We start from the raw sequence: 8,947 nt of genomic DNA on the forward strand, positions 1-8,947 counted from the left end.
ACTCAGAACAGCCTACATACTACGGAGAGTACTGTAAATCAGGTGACGTCTTCCCTGTACAGCCTTAGGTCCATTACTCTAGGTCTGTTCTATATTTCCACATAAACTCTCGGTAACTAATTGAATTTTTGGAACCGAGATACGTGCTCAGAACAACCAATTCACACGTTATACAAAATAATGCAAACACCAGATGAGAAAGGAATTTAAACCAAACCGCAATAACACATGCAGCTGCCATGTTGAGTCATTATTCGGTTGATTGCCAGTTTTGCAGATTTTGTGGATGAACGCCACAAAAGGACATCGGCATCTCTGTGAGCCGGTCAACAACCACCGCTGTGAGCTTCCCAAAGCTGGATGGAATTCATGGTAACTCCTTTCATTGGTTTAAAAATACAAAATTAGGGGGAAAAGGGGCGTGGGACAATAGTGCATATTTTTTTCCTAGATTGATTGTATTCAAACTGTGGGGTGCCACTCTAGTGGGGCACAGAAGAAATGCAAGGCGACCCCAAGACAACTTTTTTGACTCATTAGACATGACTAATAGAATTTAAATGAAATGATGTTTATATAAAGTTTCTACATCTAATAGGATAATAGTTTATTTCATAATTTAATAATCTGTTGGCCTGTGAATAGGCAGAAAAAAACCACAAATGAATGTGACTGCTTGACCTGGTTTACTATAAACTATGTTAGTTTGCATATTATACAGTCTTCATTCATACTTTTCTGTATGACGGCATTGACCCCCTCCGCCGTTTGTGATCAAGCAGCCCTGATGGGAGGTCCGTCGGGAGCGGTCCCTGCTTCCGAAACTCACATCTTTCATACCTCTGGTTTGAATGTGCAGGTTTATGTCAGAGTGTTTAAATGCATCTACTGTATATGTGTGTGTGTGTGTGTGTGTGTGTGTGTGTGTGTGTGTGTGTGGGGGTGTGTGCATTAATATGTGTGTGCAGGCGTATCAAAGTACATTTACAGTTAAGTTAATCATTAACAACTCATAAATGGTGTGTGTGCGCGTGCATGCGTGCGTGCGCGTGTGTGTGCGTGTGCGTGTGTGTGTGTGTGCGTGTGTGTGTGCGTGCGTGCGTGCGTGTGTGTGTGTGTGTGTGTGTGTGTGTGCATGTGCGTGTGCGTGCGTGTGTGTGTGTGCGTGCGTGCGTGCGTGCGCGTGCGTGTGCGTGCGTGCGTGCGTGCGTGTGTGTGTGTGTGTGCGTGCGTGCGTGTGTGTGTGCGTGCGTGCGTGTGTGTGTGTGTGTGCGTGTGTGTGTGTGTGTGTGCGTGCGTGCGTGTGTGTGTGTGTGTGCACGCACTTTCTGGAGTAAAGCTGCTCCTTGTAGCTGTCTGCTCTGCTTTTTTTTAATCTTGTTTTTATCCTTTATTCTGGATTTCGACTTTATTTTTTTCTCTTCTCTTTCCTTTTTTTTCTTGTAGCAACTTGAGGCTGGTCTCATATAAATTCAATGTATTATTATTATTATTATTATTATTATTATTATTATTATTATTATTATTATGTGTGTACAGTATATCTTGTGTCCTTTAAACCTTCCATCCGTGTCGCTGTTGTGGAACCCTGTAGCGCATAATGTGTATGAAATTAGCTTTATTCATTATTTATAATTATTTCTATATACATGTATTTTTTCTTTTATATCAATGATTGGCCGTCCCTGGTGGGAATCTCATCCAACGTTTCCGTAAGGCTGCAAAGGTTTGTGCTTTATTTATTGTCAAAAACACGACTGACTGACTGCCTGACTGACTGAATCTAGAATCGGGTGTCTGTTACGTCCTCTTCCTTATGGTGTTATTGATTCTAATCCTAAATTAGTGGGGGAAAAAATGAAACGACAGATAAGTCACCAACAAAAACACGTTAGCACATAGACACACACGCGCACGCACGCACACACACACGCACACACACACACACACACATGCACACACTTTCTAATAGAGCAAACAGCCCACTACTGTTCTTACCCACAATCCTCTCTGCTCGCTGCCTGTGAGTAAACACCATCTGAGCGAGGGAGTCTGGTCCAACTCTATTCTCACATAATCGCTCCTGTCCTCCTCCTCTCGACTCCATCTCCTCTCCCCTTCCTCTGCTCTCCTCCTCTCCCTCGCTCCGCTGCCCTCCTCCCCTCTCGTCTCCCCTCGCCTCCTTCTCTCCTCCCGCTCCTCTCCTTCATCTCCTCTCCTACTCACTCCACCTCTCTCCTCCCCGTCTCCCCCCTCCTCCCCTCCCCTCCTCTCTCGTCGTCTCCTCTCTCCTTCTCCTGACGGCTGATTCACACCTCCCTCTGCCTCCTGTTGGGTTCTCGCAGCCACTCATTTCTGGGTAGTTCCTTCTGTTGCCAGAGCGCCTCCGCGTGCACGCGGATCGGACGACGTGCACGAGCAGTTGTGACTGTTTGGTGTGTTTTAAAACCGGGGTGAGGGTCAAGCTGGGGCCCGGGTCCGGAGGCGGACTGTGGTGGATCGATGGATTGATGGTCTAACTGCACCTCTTTATATAAGTGGATTCGAGTTGAGGAGCAAAAATTAAATTATTTGTAATTCAACAAGTGTCCAAAGCAGAGAAAAAAAAAAACGACAAGTAAAGTTTTAAATTAAAAAAAAAAAAAACGATTTCATAAAATGTTAAATAAAAATAAGAATAAAAAAAAAAAAGTAAAATTTAAAAAGAAAACAACTAACTGACCAACTAACAAATAAATACATCGAAAATAGATTGATTCTTCAGAACCGAATTATTTTCTTTAAGAATTTTGTCTGGAATTTCATATTTGTGAACCATTGATTGCGATTTGAAAGTTTCATTGATTGATTTGTCTCGTTGTCGTCACCTGACAATTCAGTCCCTGCAAGGCCCAATTTACCTGCAGGTTAATCTGTGATTCTGCATCTTTTTCTCAGTGTCTTTACCTAATGCAGCTTTAAACTCCTCCATTAAAAACGGAAACAATATTTAAGAGTAAGCAACAGATGACACCTTGAGACATTGACAAACTGGTCGTATTTCAGTCAAACGTACTTAATTTTGTTTCATTTTCTATTTGTTATTTTCTTTTCTTTAACAAAAACAAATTAGCCGAATGGTCTTTTTGCTGCAGTTATCTGAGACAAGAATCCAAGGAGCACGGTCTAACGCTGGAACGCCAAATTGCACTGATGCCCTTTATCTCACACACACACACACACACGCACACACGCACACACGCACACACACACATACACACACAAAATATTAATGAATTATGTGTATCTTAATGTGTACATAGCTGTGTGCGTCCCGCAGGATGACTCACACACACACCTGCTTCGTCCAATCAGCATTAATGTGCGTGTGTGTGTGTGTGTGTGTGTGTGTGTGTGTGTGTGTGTGTGTGTGTGTGTGTGTGTTTGTGTGTGTGAGAGATAAAGGGCATCAGTGCAGTTTGGCGTTCCTGTGTGTTATTTCATGTGAGGTGGGGCTGAGGGACACAACATTAACACGAAATGAATGTTGTATCATGTTGATTTTTAGCCAATAGTGGGCGGTACCTCAATCTATCCAGTTACAAAACTTGTTCTGTAACTGTGAGGGGGTTTCAGAAGACGGATGCAGGACTGATGGAGAACTGATGGAGGACTGATGGAGGAGTCATGGGGGAGTGAAGGAGGTATGATGGAGGACTGATGGAGGACTGGTGGAGACCTTTTACACACTGTTGTACAGGGTTGTATTGATAGTAAAAGACAAAAAAAAACAAAAAGCACAGCGTGCTGCACAAGTTTCTTTAAAACCATGGTCTATGTTTGCCTCTAAACCAAACCTTCTCAATTGTTATAACTCACCGCGTTGTCTGCGGAAATAGAGATGTTGCCACAGTGACAGACAGGTGATCGTTTGGTGCCGTGTTGGACAATAATGACATAGTTACAGAGCGTCAGCGGTAGATGCCGTATGGGGCAACAGTGCCCTACTAACATAGTTTCAGTAGTCATGCCTTGCTGCGAATACGATTTTCCGATGGGTTACGGTTCCATGAAATCTGAAAAGCTGTTGCTGTCTTTCTGTAAGTTATTACAATATCACAGGTTCTGCTTTCCGACACGCTCCCAGGACATGAACGCATCATTCGTTCGCGCAGTTAGGGTGGACTCGACTCGGCGCGGCGACGACCCTCTGTGGAACGACGTTTTAGTCGTGTCCGAGTCGATCGATGGGTCCTTGGCAGGACACGACACCAGGACGGCAGCGAAAGGGGGAACCAGCGACCAACCTCCCCAACAAGCGAGTGCGCAAGTGGAGAACAGATTTCCACCGCTCTCCACCGTTGCAGGACCCTGGATCTCCGTCTGACCACCTGGATAACCTGTCATCCTCACACAGCCGGGTAAAGACTGAGAGTCGCTCAGAAAGTAGAAGGCTACGGGGGGGGGGGGGGGGGGGGGGGGAAGCCAACGACTGGGCCCTGAACTACGATTGTGGACGACTTTGCTGTAAAAGGTGTGAGAAGCATGTGCGGTGAGAACGCCTTAATACTCTGCTTTCCCAAGGATTATGCTTTCGCACCTGACAGGAAGAATCCTGCATATGGCGGCTGCAAGTCCGACTGTGAAAAGCATCACAGTGCACTGAAACGAGACTTTATTGATCTGGTAAACGCAGTCAGTTCCTTGAGTGCTGAGGTGTTTATCGGCCGCCCTCTACCACCCATCAGAGGAGGAGTGGAGAGATCCAGCGGATTGGTGACACTGAACACACCTTCAGCTGCACGTGTCGCCCATTCACTGCAATTTCTTGCCACTTTCAACTTTTTTCTGGGAGCCCAGACGTCTTTTTAAGGCAGGTGGACGTTGCCCTCGCAAATCAGGGGTAAAAGGTTTTTTGTTTTTTTTTATCTCTAAGCTACTTTACTTCCTGCGTCATCCACCTGCTCCCTCTACCAAGGACGAGAGACGAGAGGAGTCAAAACAAGAAGACGTAACACAACGTGAAAACTTTTAAAGAGAGCAACCTCAGACACACGCACACACACACACACACACACACACACACACACACACACACACACACACACACACACACACACACACACACTCCCTGATTTGGTTGAAACTTGAACCAGGGTTAGGGTTAGGGTTAGGGTTAGGCTAACCCAATTCAGAGGATAATAATAAAAGGAGAATAATAATATAAATAGCTGCAGGCAGGTAAGTGTGGCGGACCAAGGGGTGTGGCCAATCCGCCCTGCAGACAGGCGGTGCAGGCTCCCACCCCGGGGCCGCTCAACTGCTGCGGAATCGGGCGAATCAACGGAGGGGCTCTCCTGATTCGTCCGATCCCAAACACAGGAAATAATGAATGTTTGGTTGTCCCGGCAGTGAGGATCGGCGTGCCTGCGGGACATGTGGGACTGGGCAAGTCAAGCCGCCGGTCACGACAGCTTGAGCTCGCTAAAGCACTGAAGCGCATGGACCATTTTCCATATTGGCCTGCGAGCCCCTGAGTTCACATTTTGGCCCGTGAGCCACCTTTCGTTTAAAAGACTGAGCAATAAATACACACCAACCAGCGCTGTTTGGCCTCCGCCTGCCTCCTCTTCCTCATTCCCTGGCCTTGCACCAGAACACACCTCCACGGTAAGTATTTCAGTTTTCTTGATAATTTTTTGCATTGCATTACAATTTACTTAACGTACAAACATCAAACATGGTGGAGTAACGTTGTGTAGTTACATACATGGAATATTTTTTTAGAATTGTGTAACTGACCTTCAGACTGACCTGGACATGTAAACATAATGTAGTTAAGTTCATGTATTTTCATGAATCTAACGTTTATGGCATTAAGTATGAAACAGTTACAGTTCAACAATTTTGACATTAATGTTTGAGAAAGGTCAGTTATAAATAATTGTTTCAAATTACTGAGTTTATAGTTTTGATATTGTTTGTCAGTGCAAAATGGATTAACTAGTAAATTAGTACAACAAATGACAAAACAAGTCAGATAATTGTTTTATTAAACAGTTGTTCAAAACAGCTGGACAAAATAAGACTAACAAAGTAGATAAAGTATAAGTAAAACAGATATCACAGTATTTATAAAGATCACGTGTCGAATAATCAATAAATGTTATTAAAATGGCAATCTTAATAAAATAAAATAAATGAGAAATAGACAAATGTCATAAAATTGTCAAAGTAAAGGCAGAGTTTATCAACATTGTGTTATATGTTGATTTTAAACTAAAAACAATGTTTAGAAAGTGAATTTTCATACTAACAACTTGATATTTTTCATGTATGTGGTACATTAACTAAGTTTTTTCATGACCATTTTTTTCATAATTTTTCTTCAGTGCTTTTTTTTTATATTGTGACTGACCTTGACGACTGGAATTTTGGACATTGCTTTATTGTCTTGTAATTACTTTTCATAACAACAACAACTATAAATACATTTAATTTAAAAAATATATAAATTCATGCTATTTGTAATTACTGTTTTATTGTAATTTTTATGTTAGAAATGTACAATTGTAAAAACCTGTTTAATCGATTATTTGTCTATTTTGTAATTCAGAAAACATTGATGTAACCCTAACCCTAACCCTTTGACATAATTTGCAATTAGAATTATGGAATAATTACTCAAGATCACAAACCCCTTCTGGCTTTTCATTATAATTTGTTAAGTGTAGTAATAGGACAATGTTTATACATAACGTTTATTACCAAAAAAAAATTGGCGCAAGCTTTATTTGAGGATTGTTTTCATCAACGGTTCATCATCATACCCTCGGTCAAGCATTATTGTCCGGAAAAGGGCATTCCCTTTCAAATGATCCCCCTGCTTGATAATGCCCCAGGCCGCCCCCAGCATCTTGATGATCTACACCCGGATTAAAGGTAGCGCATCTGCCTAAAAACACCACTGTTTTCCTGCAGCCAATGGACCAGGGGGCTACAGCCTTTTCCCAAGCCTTAGCAGCAACAGGGAGTGATGAAGGGACCCTTGGTGATTTTTTGAAATCATACAACATTATTACTATTATAAGGCATTATAATTATATTATTTGATCAATTAATCGACGATCGTTTGTTAACAACTATCGATTAAGGAAATTCCTTTAAATTTGCACTCCTTCGCAGCCCCCCCTTGTGTCAAAATGACTGGAGCTGCTGTGGAACCTCCACCCACTCTCCACACGTTTGGGAACGGCAGCAATTCGATGTCATCAACTTCCTCCCTTGGCTATTTTTTGGGTCCAGCACTAAATAACACATATAGTTATACACTTGTAGTTTGCTGACTGCTTATTGAGTAAAGAAGAAAACAATAAAACCTTATATAACAGGTGCGTTAGAAATAACCAAGCTTTTATTTTTGATTTTTAAGGTAAACTCATACTTAAGTATTTCAATGCTTTCCATTTGGTACAATTGTGTGAATGATGCAATACAGATGTTGCTACCTGCTGTTTGGGTGGGGGTGGGGGTGGTGGTCTCTCCGACCTGCTGCTCCGCTGGAACAGGACCAGCTCCACGTTGGTTCTCTCCTTGACCGCGAGGGACACGGCGCTGCCCGTGCCGTAGCCTCTAAGTAACACACCGGTCATCACCGCCGCCGGCCACTCCCGCTTGAACGTACAGATATCCAGCAAGTAAAAGTACCTGCGAGTGCGGACACACACACAAAGACATATTTATATTCGTCTGCTGAATCAGGTTTCATTAATGAGTTCAAGTGGTTGGCAACATTTTGTCTTTTAAGATGGGACCAAAAAAACCTCATTAGTCCCAGAGGTCAAGAAAGTCAAGAGCTTCTTCTTCTTCTCTGGGCTGCTCCCGTTAGGTGTCGCCACAGCGGATCATCTGCCTCCACCACCTTCCTTTCTATGCATCTTCCTCCCTGACACCGACCGCCTGCATGTCCGCCCTCACCACATCCATAAAGCTTCTCTTTGGCTTCCTCTTTTCCTCTTGCCTGGCAGCTCACCGATCCCGGTGTGACCTGGTGAAGTCCTCGAGCGGCAATCCGAGGAGAAGAGGCCCCCGAGGGTTTCTGAGCTTGAGCAGCCTGGAAAAGAGCACCAGCAGCCCCCGGGGAAAGAAGAGAGAAGAGGGCTGGTCGTTTGAAACCAATTTTAACAAAAATAAATGTTCAGCGTCCTTGTTGGTTGTTCCCACACATTCGGAAGAATAGTTACAGCTTTCAATGAGCCACTTTGCCGGTGAACAGGCGGCTCGCCTCATGTCGACAAGTTGAAAAGTCAGAATAAATATTCACGTGTATTGTAAGAGCCATTTGAAAGAATAAATCACATTCTTCAAAAAACAAAATCGTATTTTAAATGCGCTGACTGCGGCGATTTTTTAGAACAAGACTGCAATTGCGATTTAGTGTGCGATTTTTTTTCAAGTTCCCTCTGTATTATTCACTAATACAAACAATAAATCATTCCCTGTTCTACCAACACAACATTGGATATAGTCAACATATAAGCAAATGAATCGATGCATGAATTGAAATGAATACATATCTTTAATTAAATACTGAATTGTAAAATGAAAAACCTTCAGTCACAGCAGCATCATGACTCATTGATTTAACTTCAAGCCTTGTAACTGTTTGAATTTGAAAATGAACATCGAATGACATGCGCTGTTTCCGCAGGAAATTATTTATTATTGAGTAAAGTTTTGTGCGCATGCGTCCACTGGCGCCGGAACAGGACGGAGCAGCGCGGGGCAGACTCCAGGATGCCGCCCCCCCCCCCCCCCCCGGAATAAACGGTGGCGGCCCTCACCACAATGCGGGAGCAACAAACCCTGCAGTGGAAATGGCGGGGGCCCCCGAGCGGAGACCAGGAGGCCCTCCGGGAGAGCCCACAGGCCGTCCGGGTCCTCCCCCAGGAGCGCACCAGAAACGACG

Source organism: Zeus faber (genome assembly GCF_960531495.2).
Source record: "Zeus faber genome assembly, chromosome: 5".
NCBI classification, from domain to species: Eukaryota; Metazoa; Chordata; class Actinopteri; order Zeiformes; family Zeidae; genus Zeus; species Zeus faber.